The sequence below is a fragment of the Diplotaxodon limnothrissa genome, unplaced genomic scaffold, assembly GCF_057381915.1.
Source record: "Diplotaxodon limnothrissa isolate DT_005_m unplaced genomic scaffold, D_limnothrissa_male_GT1.1 unmapped_scaffold_7, whole genome shotgun sequence".
NCBI lineage: Eukaryota > Metazoa > Chordata > Actinopteri > Cichliformes > Cichlidae > Diplotaxodon > Diplotaxodon limnothrissa.
Window position 1 is genome coordinate 525076 of NW_028188561.1, and position 11494 is coordinate 536569.

At 39.3% G+C, this 11494-nt stretch overlaps 1 long non-coding RNA gene and 1 pseudogene across 1 annotated transcript; one reads left to right on the forward strand and one right to left on the reverse strand.

Annotated features, from left to right (window-relative positions):
- Nucleotides 1-5007: 5007 nt before the first annotated feature.
- LOC146606795 (uncharacterized) lies at nucleotides 5008-7454 on the reverse strand (annotated as a pseudogene).
- A 3661-nt stretch (nucleotides 7455-11115) lies between these two features.
- LOC146606796 (uncharacterized) lies at nucleotides 11116-11494 on the forward strand. The gene is made up of 3 exons (XR_014905385.1): nucleotides 11116-11231; nucleotides 11323-11376; nucleotides 11457-11494. It is a non-coding gene; the product is annotated as an uncharacterized LOC146606796 (long non-coding RNA).

The window sequence follows — 11494 nt, forward strand, 5'->3', positions numbered from 1 at the left end:
TGTCACCACGTCCATATAATAAGCTCCACAGGCATGAAAACTGAGAATTAGGTAGACTAGACATTGCTGTCGCTCACAGTGAAAGAATTTTGTCAATACGACTTTTACTTTTCATTTGGGAGCGATTTGTTTCGGCCTGACTTTTCTGTTCATTTTAAGCAGCAAAAGTGAGGTGCATGTCTGTGTACGTGTGTATGGAGCCATTGGGTGCGGTCACTATAGCAACCAGGCTCACACCTGCCTGCTTAACGAGCTCTCTCTGCCACTCTGCCAAAATTCATCTTAAACACTTCTCTTTCAACTGCTGCTGTGTCCACAGTGTTAAAGCCATCATTTTACCCTCAAAACGTCGCCATCGTTGTTCTTTTTCCAACATCTTGTCTTTCAAAGCTCAGAGATGTAAACTTTTTAAACTGTGTGGGTCCAAGTGGAGGGATCACATTTTAGTCATTCAGTGATTCAAAGAATATGACCTTTTAATATTCTTTCAGATGTTTTCTGACTCTAAATGTTCTTTTCTCATTTCTTAGGTTTTTCTAATTTACAATTAAAACATTTTCAGCTTTTTTCCAACTTCTTCTTCTGTGTAACCTTCAGCTTTTAGCAGTTCAGCACTTTTGTTTTTAGGTTAAATTCGGGTTTTTTTTTTTATCTCATTCAAGATTTTTAACTTAAATTCAGTAACTAATTCATTTCAGTGCATACATTCAGATTCAAGCATTCACACTGCAGTTTCTTCAGAAAATGCACTTTCTAGTTGACTTGTGGTGTCTCTATGTGGTTTTTGTGTGTTGGTGAGGCAGCCTTGATCTCTGGAATCAGATGTTTATGTTAAAGGGACTTACATTTAGCACCTTGCATTTTACATATTTGTTACTCTGGTGAAATGAAAGTCTTCCAGTTTCCATAGAAGAATACGGTGGTTCTTTCTTTGTCCGTATGCTGTATTTATATAATGTTCCTCGAGCTCTAGAAAGCATGTTGTGTGCATAGATAAAAACATGAAGGATGCCCAAATAAGTAAAATACTGACAGTTTTGATATATGGTTACACAGAAAACTGTTTAAATTTAATCCTAATCACATCTAATACCAACTTTTTCAGAAACCTATGATTAAACTTTACATGCAAAAGGCCAAGGACAGACACGTTGCTAAAGAACTGGCACTTCTGAGGGCATCAAATCCCACACCGCAAATGGTCTCACACATGGATGAAGTGGATGATGCTGTAATTGAGGAGGGCATCTTTAGGGCACTGGAGGAAGGGTCAAAGGTTGCTTCTGCTATAGCCTCTTCCAGCGAGGCTCCCAGTGACCATGATACACTGATCCACCAGCCTGCTCCTCCCTCTGACAGCGAGGCTCACAGTGACCATGCTGCACTGATCCACCAGCCTGCTCCTCCCTCTGACAGCGAGGCTCACAGTGACCATGCTGCACTGATCCACCGGCCTGCTCCTCCCTCTGACAGCGAGGCTCACAGTGACCATGCTGCACTGATCCACCGGCCTGCTCCTCCCTCTGACAGCGAGGCTCACAGTGACCATGATACACTGATCCACCAGCCTGCTCGAGACGATTCCGTTGACTCTGACAGCGAGGCTCCCAGTGACCATGATACACTGAACCATCGGCCTGCTCCTCCCTCTGACAGCGAGGCTCCCAGTGACTCTACCAGACCAAACCTACAGCCTCCTCTCTCTGCCAGTGACACTCTCAGTGACCACACCATCCCAATTATGCAGCCTCCTTCTATCTCCAGCAGCAAGGTTACTTGTCATTCAACAGTGGTATCTCCTGATGTGTTAATCCCAAGCAGTGCACCTTACTATGCAGTACAGCAATGGAGGGGAAGGCCTCTCCTGAGGACACCTGCTCCTGGTTGCAAACACTGTCAGATACTGTTCACTGAGCTACAGGTGGTGAAGCAGTTGCTAGAGTGTGAAATTGAAAGGAATCATGAGCTCAAGCAGATACACTCTTCAACCAAGCGTGCAAATGTGAGTATTGTTTACCTCGTATGATTGTACACCTCATTGTAAAACATTCTTTCATTTACTTTTGATAAACAAATCTGCTTAATGATCCTTTTTATTTCAGGTTAAATATAGCAGATGTAAACGGTTTTCACCCAGCAAAGCCCCTCACTATGGTAAATAATATATCTTATCAAACTTACTACTGTAAAATGTATTAACTGGAGATAATCTTACATAGTATGACTGACCATCCTCGGATAGCAATCCTTACTCAGTTCATTTGTGAAGAGTGAGTTCTTCTAAGAATTGCTCTTCATTGAGGTTTTCTTTATGCATTGAGAAGCTTGAAAAAAGATTTGTCTTTTGTCAATAAAATCCCCCTGATGTAAAAGACCTGAGGCCTAAAAATGAGTGCAATATAACTTTACTTTGATATGATGTCTGTTCTTGCCTCATCAGTAAGACTTGTGGAGGAATTTAGGGCCCATGCAGAAGGTGTGGACCCTAGCAGAAAACTATGTCAAAATGCAAGGCAGCGAGCCACTCATGTCATCCATTTTCTGGAATTCATGGCAGACCCAGAAATTCCAAATGTTGACCTTCTGTTTCTGAGGAACCATGGAAAAGTCCGTGAGTAAGTGCTTAATTTGAATGATTATTAGTTTCTATATACATGTGTGCATATACAGTTTAACACATGAACTAATTTGTATTTTTGACTTTGGAGTTTTCTAGCACACCTGCAAGCAAAAGGGTTTAAACCAACAACTCAGAAAGCTTATCTCATGGATGCTGTTGCTTTCACGAAATATATATTAAACATGTCACCACCACAAGTCAGACTTGGAAAAAAAAGGTTCAACGCCCTTTTGGTCGAACTGAGGGCACGTAACAGAGATGTTGGCCGTGAAGTAGTCGTGCACCAGCTGAATGTGCAGAGATCTAAGTCTAGTATGTCTATAATACATATCTCTACCTCTTTTATTAACATTATGTCTTTAAAGTAGGTAAACTGTCTAAGGGATTGTGCTTACATTTGTTTTCAGACAGACTTGTCCAAGCAGAAAAACATGCTTTGTTCATTGAAGAGGCTCCCCAGAAGATTGCTGCCGCACTGGGTATGGATCACTGCAACGCTTAAATCTGTAAATAGATTGTATAATCCCTCTTAAGTAAAATTGTTTGTGGTCTGGGTTAAGACATAGCCCCTACAGTTCTTTACATCACCGTGATTCAATTCAATTTTATTTATATAGCACCAAATAACAACAAAAGTTGCCTTGATTAGGTGGTCATATGATTGAAAAACCCAACAATCATATGAACCCCTATGAGCAAGCACTTTGGCAACAGTGGGAAGGAAACACTCCCTTTTAACAGGAAGAAACCTCTGGCAGAACCAGGCTGAGGGAGGGGCGGGGCCATCTGCTTCGACCGGTGAGAGAGAGAAGGAAAACAGGATAAAGACATGATGTGGAAGAGAGACAGAGATTAATAACAGATATGATTCAATGCAGAGAAGGGAGTTTTCAGGGTCACCTGGTCCAGCCCTAACTATATGCTTTAGCAAAAAGGAAAGTTTTAAGCCTAATCTTGAAAGTAGAGATAGTGTCTGTCTCCCGAATCCAAACTGGAAGCTGGTTCCATAGAAGAGGGGCCTGAAAACTAAAGGCTCTGCCTTCCATTCTATATTTAAATACTCTAGGAGCAACAAGTAGGCCTGCAGTGTGAGAGTGAAGTGCTCTAAAAGGGTGATATGGTACTACAAGGTCATTAAGATAAGATGGGGCCTGATTATTTAAGACCTTGTATGTGAGGAGCAGGATTTTGAATTCAATTCTGGATTTAACAGGGAGTCGATGAAGGGAAGCCAAAACAGGAGAAATATGCTCTCTCTCTCTAGTCCCTGTCAGGACTCTTGCTGCAGCATTTTGGATTAATTGAAGGCTTTTCAGACAGTTTTTTTGGACATCCTGATAATAATGAATTACAGTAGACCAGCCTAGAAGTGAACTAGATTTTCAGCGTCACTCTGCCGACAGGATATTTCTAATTTTAGAGATGTTGCGCAAATGGAAGAAAGCAGTCTTACATATTTGTTTAATATGTGTGTTGAAGGACATATCCTGGTCAAAAATTACTTCAAGGTTCCTCACAGTGTTATTGGTGGCCAAGGTAATGCCATCCAGAGTAAGAATCTGGTTAGATGCCATATTTCTAAGATTTTCAGGGTCAAGTACAATAACCTCAGTTTTATCTGAATTAAGAAGCAGAAAGTTAGCGGCCATCCAGGTCTTTATGTCTTTAAGACATTCCTGCAGTTTAACTAATTGGTGTGTGTTATCTGGCTCCATGGATAGATAGAGCTGGGTGTCATCTGCATAGCATAGCATAGACATAGCTATGTCTTCTAATGATACTGCCTAGGGAAGCAGATATAATTCAAACAGAATTGGTCCTAGCACCGAACCCTGTGGAACTCCATAATTGACCTCAGTGTGTGAAGAGGACTCTCCATTTACATGTACAAATTGGAGTCTATTAGACAGATATGATACAAACCACTGCCGTGCAGTACCTGTAATACCTACAGCATGTTCTAATCGCTCTAATAGGATATTATGGTCAACAGTATCAAGCGCTGCACTAAGGTCTAGCAGGACAAGCACAGAGATGAGTCCACTGTCAGAGGCCATAAAAAGATCATTTGTAGCCTTCACTAAAGCTTTTTCTGTGCTGTGATGAACTCTGAAACCTGACTGAAACTCTTCAAATAAACCATTGCTCTGCAGATGATCTCCTAGCGTTTTGACAACTACTCTTTCAAGGATTTTTGATATGAAAGGAAGCTTGGAGATTGTCCTATCATATTTAAGATTGAAGAATTAATTAATGGCAGGACTTCTTTGAGCAGTTTTGTAGGAATGGGGTCTAAAAGACACGTTGATGGTTTGAAGTAAGTAAGTAATTATTGAAGTTAACTCAGAAAGATCAATTGGAGAAATAGAGTCTAACATTCAATGGTACTAAGAGTTGATTATATTCTTAAACATAGTTACAGTGCTTTGAGAAAGACATCTACTGTGATAAAGTCTACTCTCCTCTGCTGTGTAATCAATTATTGTAAATGTAAATGTTATCAGGAAATGATCAGACAGGAGAGGAAACACTGTTAAATGTTCAGTTTCTATGCCAGTGTGATTAAAGTGGTGGGTGGGTTCTTTTACATTTTGAGAGAAGCCAATTGAGTCTAATAACAGATTAAATGCCATGTTGAGGCTGTCATTTTTAGCATCTACATCGATGTTAAAATCACCCACACTAATTATTTTATCGGAGCTCAGCACTAAATCAGATAAAAAGTCTGAGAAATCAGAGAGAAACTGTGTGTAAGGCTCAGGTGGGCGATATATGATAACAAGTAAGACTGGTTTCTGAATTTTACAGCTGGGGTCGACAAGGCTAAGCATCAGGCTTTCAAATGAATTAAAAGTCTGTCTTGGTCTTTGGTTAATTAATAGGCTGATGTGAAAAATTGCTGCCACACCACCCCCTTGGCCTGCGCTTCGAGATTTCTGGTAGCTAGAATAACTCCGGAGTGTTAATTCATTTAAACTAACCTAATCATCTTGCTGCAACAAGGTTTTTATATAAGGCAGAGTAAATCAATTTGTTGATCAATTATTAAGTCATGTACTAACTGAGACTTGGAGGAGAGAGACCTAATATTTAATAATCCACATTTCACTGTTTTACTCTTTGGTTCAGGTATGGATACTGTATTGCTCTTTCTTTGTGATTTTTTTTTTTATGTTTTAGTTGTTTATTGCTGGTTTTTAGTTTGTTTTTTGTCTGTTTGGGAGCTGACACAGTCAATGTGAACCACACATTGAAATGGATTTCATGTCTTTTCTGTCTGATGACTACGTTTCTCTGATGCCCAGTTTAAATTGAAGAATAATGTGCAGCTTGGTCAATGTAATGCACATGAAGCCAGAGCTAAAACACATCACCATCGCAGTGAAATATGTGCAGCTCTGCATTAAGATGGAGCCCTGCACATTTTGATCTTGTTATTTCTGGAATGATTGGAAAGATTATTTTCATTATTATGGCTAGAGCAAAGTGTAAGAGCTATTTGCACTTATAAAGAATAATACTAAGACTTTTACCTTTATTGTTTCATAAAACGTGTCCACAATTTAGACATTAATGGCAGGAAATTTTATTAAAGGCATAAGAGAAAAAAAAAATCCCCCCAAAATAATCAGATTACTTAAACTCTACTTATACAACTAAGCTGCTCTGAGGTAATGTTGAGTTTGTTCTTTTCTTTGGTGAGGAGAGGTTGGAGGAAGGATGAGCAAGCAGCTGGGCATCCACTGGAAGTATGATGTAAATCAAAATCCTTCTAAATTAACTGCCTAACACAGCAACAATGAGCAGAAGAAAAGGAATGAATTCACAGGTTGGACAGGTTTTCAACTGTGAACCCCTTCGATCCAATCTTTTGGGCTGCTCATCTTGCAGAAGACAAAAATCTTTTCTTTACCTCACTTTTTCACCTTCTCACCCTTCCTCCCCCCTCTCCTGCCGGACGTCACATCTTCCCACACCTCATCTATCAATGTCTATCTATCTGACAAGATTTAACAAAAAGTAAAAAATGTTTAAACTTGTAAAACACTTCATTACATTTTCATTGTTATTCTTAACATAAGGAATTTACATTCTATCACATCTGGATGTAATGCCCTTTGTTTCATTCAGTTTATGTGATTATACTTCAGTTAGATTTGTCTTTAGGACATTTTCACATGAACATTCATTGTAACATAATCCAATTTTCAATTCAAATGCTTTTTAGAATTCAGTTAATTGCCATTTATTTCTTTACTTTTTATGCAACCTTTTTTTTTATGAAAACATACATTTTGTTTATCAGATATTCTTTGAGATTAGTTGCTCCACTGTGTCACATCATACATCACACACACCAAGGTCAGACACTCTGAGGCCTGTTATTAGAATCACTGTTATTCTATTCTCTGATTCATTACACTGGTTAACTTACACATTTCATTTGTTTTATGTATTCTGGATTATGTGTGTGACGAGGTGGTGGCACAGTTCTTACTTTCCTGTTGTCCTTCAGACACACACACAAAACTGCCTAGCTTGAAGTTGGATCATGTGTACACACACACACACACACACACACACACACACACACACACACACACACACACACACACAGAGGACTCAGTCATTATAGCAGCCATTTGTACTACTCAAACACTTTTGCATTTGTTATCTATATATTGATCAGATTTACATTGTGATTTCTCTTAGATTAAGAATAAAACTACTTTATAATTAGGAAAAGTGAGAAAAGCTCTTTTTACCACTCTGATCATTTTTTATTACATATGTTTTATATTTTAAGACCTTTGACCTTTGGTCCTTGAGACATGGTGCTTGTAAAGTCCCTCTATAATCGGCACAAAGGGACTGAACATGTAAATGTAAATGCAGTGTATGTGTTACCATAGCATATTGATACATACAGTATTCTCTTTGTGCTTTTACAGATTACCTCGAGAAGCAACCCCAGAACAGATCAATAGTAAAATTGTTTTTTGGACTGTTGGGCGGATATATTATTGCCATAACTGGCCACCGAAAGGGAGTGATCATCAACATGACTACTGAGGAGGTTGACATGGCAGAAAAAGCTAAGCAGGGTGCCCGCATCATCCGTGTATGTACTAAAACTATATAAATCTAAGTATACATAGACATTTTTTTATTCAGCTGAATAAACATGTTGATAGGTTTGTAGCTTGAACCTATTCTCTGGAACGTTGAAGACAATATAATTACACAGCAAAAGCATTGAACACCAAGTAGGCAAAGTTCTTCGTGTTACTCATGCATGAGGGAGACCTGCCTGGAGTCAAGTGTCGTTCCACCACTTGACCCCCGTCAGACTCTCAGCCAGGTTCCCCATAGCACTCCTTTTATTGTGGTTACATGAATATGCATAGGGTCATTAACATATAACATCTTACATAGGTATACATGTGAACAAAGAATACTGTGTGTGTGTGTGTGTGTGACTTCCCTAAACCTGCTGGTCTGGAAGTCCAACAGTTCATCTAAACAAAAGGCACTTAGCCTAAAACATATATAGCCACGTTTATCCTACCATAAAACAATAAGAGAAGGTACGACCTCTCCCATGCTCCCAGAGTGCTCTCTAATGCACACAAAGTTTGCAGACTATTAAGGATCAAACCTCTACCAATCTAAAACTAATTATAAAACTCTAAGCATACATAAGTAAATATTTCTAAGCATAAATGACAATAAACAATACAAAACCTAACACATGTCTTTTCATGTATTAGGTTAAACAGCACCAAACTCAAAGATACCATGGGCAAGCAGCTGTCCCCCTGTACAAGAATGAGTATACCTGGTTGCAGCGTTACAATCATATCAGAGAGTATGTTGAAGGCGGTTCGGAGGCACCGACTTTTTTCCACAGTTCTAGTGGAGATGTTCTTCATAGACTACCGGTATTTTTCAAGGCAGCCTGGGAGATGATGAATCTGGGGATTGCCCCCACCTTCAACATGCTACGTTCCTCCTGTAGCACTTACGTGAGAAAACCTTTCATTTTTATTTTTTGACACACAATGAAGTAGGTTGAAGTGTCATGGGTTTTATTCATGTGGTTTCTTTTTAAAACATTATTCTTTCAGGCCAAGCGACAGTTGGGACGTAAATCTTATGACAGAGTGGCAACATTTATGTGCCATGCTGCCATCACAGCCAAAAGATTTTATCAAGGTTATTTAAATAAGCTAAAGTGAAGTCATATACTTATCTATACACTTACATTTACTAATATTTAGTGATATTGCTTTGTACAGCTGAGGACCCTGCAGAGGACACACTCCAGAGCCGAGCACTGACCACCAATGCAATTGCAACATATGCAGCAAATAAAAGGAAAAGGAGAGAGGACAGAGGATCTGTGCAGGACGAGGACAGTGAAGGATCTGACAAGGAAGAGCAGCAGTCATCAGGAACAGAGGAGCTTTTAGACAGAACGCTGTTCCAGTGTAGCAGTAACAAGGTATGTGTGCCCTGATTCCCTTGGTAAGAGTTTTGATTGGTTGCACTTCTTTCATATATAATCATTTACTCCATCATGAACAAAACATATTTAATTTGTACCATAAACAGATGGTGAGCCCAGGTCAGGGTGAGGGTGCCGGTAGTGCCGGAGCCACAATAAGAGAAACTAAACAGGATTTGAAAAAGGGGGTGGAGCATCTACAAAAAGTGACATACCAGTTGCGCAAGAGAAAAGTATGTAATGTATGTTCTTGTGCTTGTTTTTAGTGTTTTCACTGATTACTAATCTTTTACCTTTTTACTTTTACTTTTCTAAAATCAGATGGTGGTCTTTTACAAAAATGATAGGACAGATGTGGGGAAACTCACACAAGAAGACAATCCAGAAGAGGAGGAGGAGGATGAAGCGAGGGAATGGGTTCCTAAGGTGGGCAGGAAAAATCCAGCAGAGTTTCTTCTCCTGCAGTTAAAGATGTAAGTGTTTTGTTTCCACACATCCATGAAAAATGAGTAAAATATATTTTTTTCTGTTCTAATAACAGTCTGTGAGCTCATCTGACGATGATGGGACAGATGACTGGAAACCCACACAGGATGAATCTGAAGGCTATTCAGAAGAGGAGGAAGAACAAGAACGTAAAAGGATTCCTAAGTTAGCCAAGAAAAACAAAACTGGGTGTCCTATGCCACAAAGAGAGGTGAAATTCATCCTCAGTTTAAGTGCTTCCACAATCTATCTATCAAAAATGACCAAACATATTGTTGTCTTCTCTGAAAACAGATGGCGGCAGCATCTGAAGAGGATGGGACACATGATAGCAGACCCACACAGGATGAATCTAAAGATGATTCAAAGGATGAAGCAGAACATTTGGGACAAATGATTCACAAAGTGGCCACGGAAAAGGTAAAATTTGTTCTCAGTTTCAATGCATTCAACAAAATATGTCTTTGTATTCTTTGACGTCAGATGGTCAGCTCATATGAAATATGCAAGGAGTAAAGGTATTGAAGGTACATGATTTTAAATACCTGGAGTCAAGCATCCGAAGCAACAAGCAGTGCAAAAGGCCAGGCAGGGGATGGCAGGGCTCAAGCTAGGATTTGTTTGGGAGTGACCAGAATGGAGAAGATTAGAAATGAGTGCATTAGAGAGACAGCTCATGTTGAGCGGTTTGGAGACAAAGTTAGAGAGGCAAAGCTGACATGATTTGGACATATGTAGAAGAGGCATAGTGAATATATTGTTCCATATGGAGCTGCCAGGCAGGAGGGAAAGAGCAAGCCCTTAGAAGAAGTTCGTGAATATAGTGATGGAGGATATAGATAGGGTTGGTATGAACGAGGAGGCGGCTATGGATAGAATAAGATGGAGGCAGATGATCCACTATAGTGACCCCTAAAGGGAGGAGCCAGAAGAAGAAGAAGAACTCAGCTTATTCGAAGAGGATGGAACATGATGGGAAACCTTCACCAGATAAATTCAAAGACAATTCAGAAAAGATGTGTTTGAGGAAGACGTGAGTTAGCTGCAGTCCATTTTTAGTGAGGTCATGAGGAGGAGTAGAAAGCTGCAGTAAATCTAATGATCGTGCTGGTGTATGTATAATACCAGCAGTGAGTTCTGAGGACTTGGACGGTCCAAAAACTATTTGCTAACAAATCAGCACAGGCACTTATAGTGGTGCACTATTACAAAATGCTTTTACTCACAAATAGTGGGCTAAAGTTCATTCCTTGCAGTTTGATTTGTTTCTAAAACCATAAATACCAACATGAAACTGATTTATAATTTTTTTCTTCTTCTTGCATTTCTGTGTTTTATATGTACAGGACAGGGAAACGGCGATGAGCTCATTACGATTACAACACCAAATTCCAGTTGTTACATAACAAATCTGAACATTACATCTAGATGAGCTAAAGTAACCTTGTTTTTCTTTGTCGATCATCATTTTTCAGATGCAGCAGGCCTATGTAAGCCAAGACAAAGCAATGACTGTGAATAAGAGTTCAGAAAAAAGGGTGATTCACCAAACCAGATGCTTGAAGAGGCTCACTTTTCATCAGTCAACTCTCTTTGAAGACACAATACCAAGATCTGGTAACCGGAAACCAGCAGCTGTAGTAAAAATACACAAGTTCAAAGAACTTTAAGGTGAAGTGGTATTTATTTATTTCTCATATGGTCTTAGATAACAACAAGAAAGACCAAAGTGGAATGTCATCTGCAGCAATAATAACCTCAGGTAAATATTAACATTATATTGCACAATATGAACAATGTTAAGTTAATCAGTAAGTAAATGATTATTTTCTTAAAATAAAGAACAACTGGAGGAGAAAGAGATACAAGAAGAGTCTCTG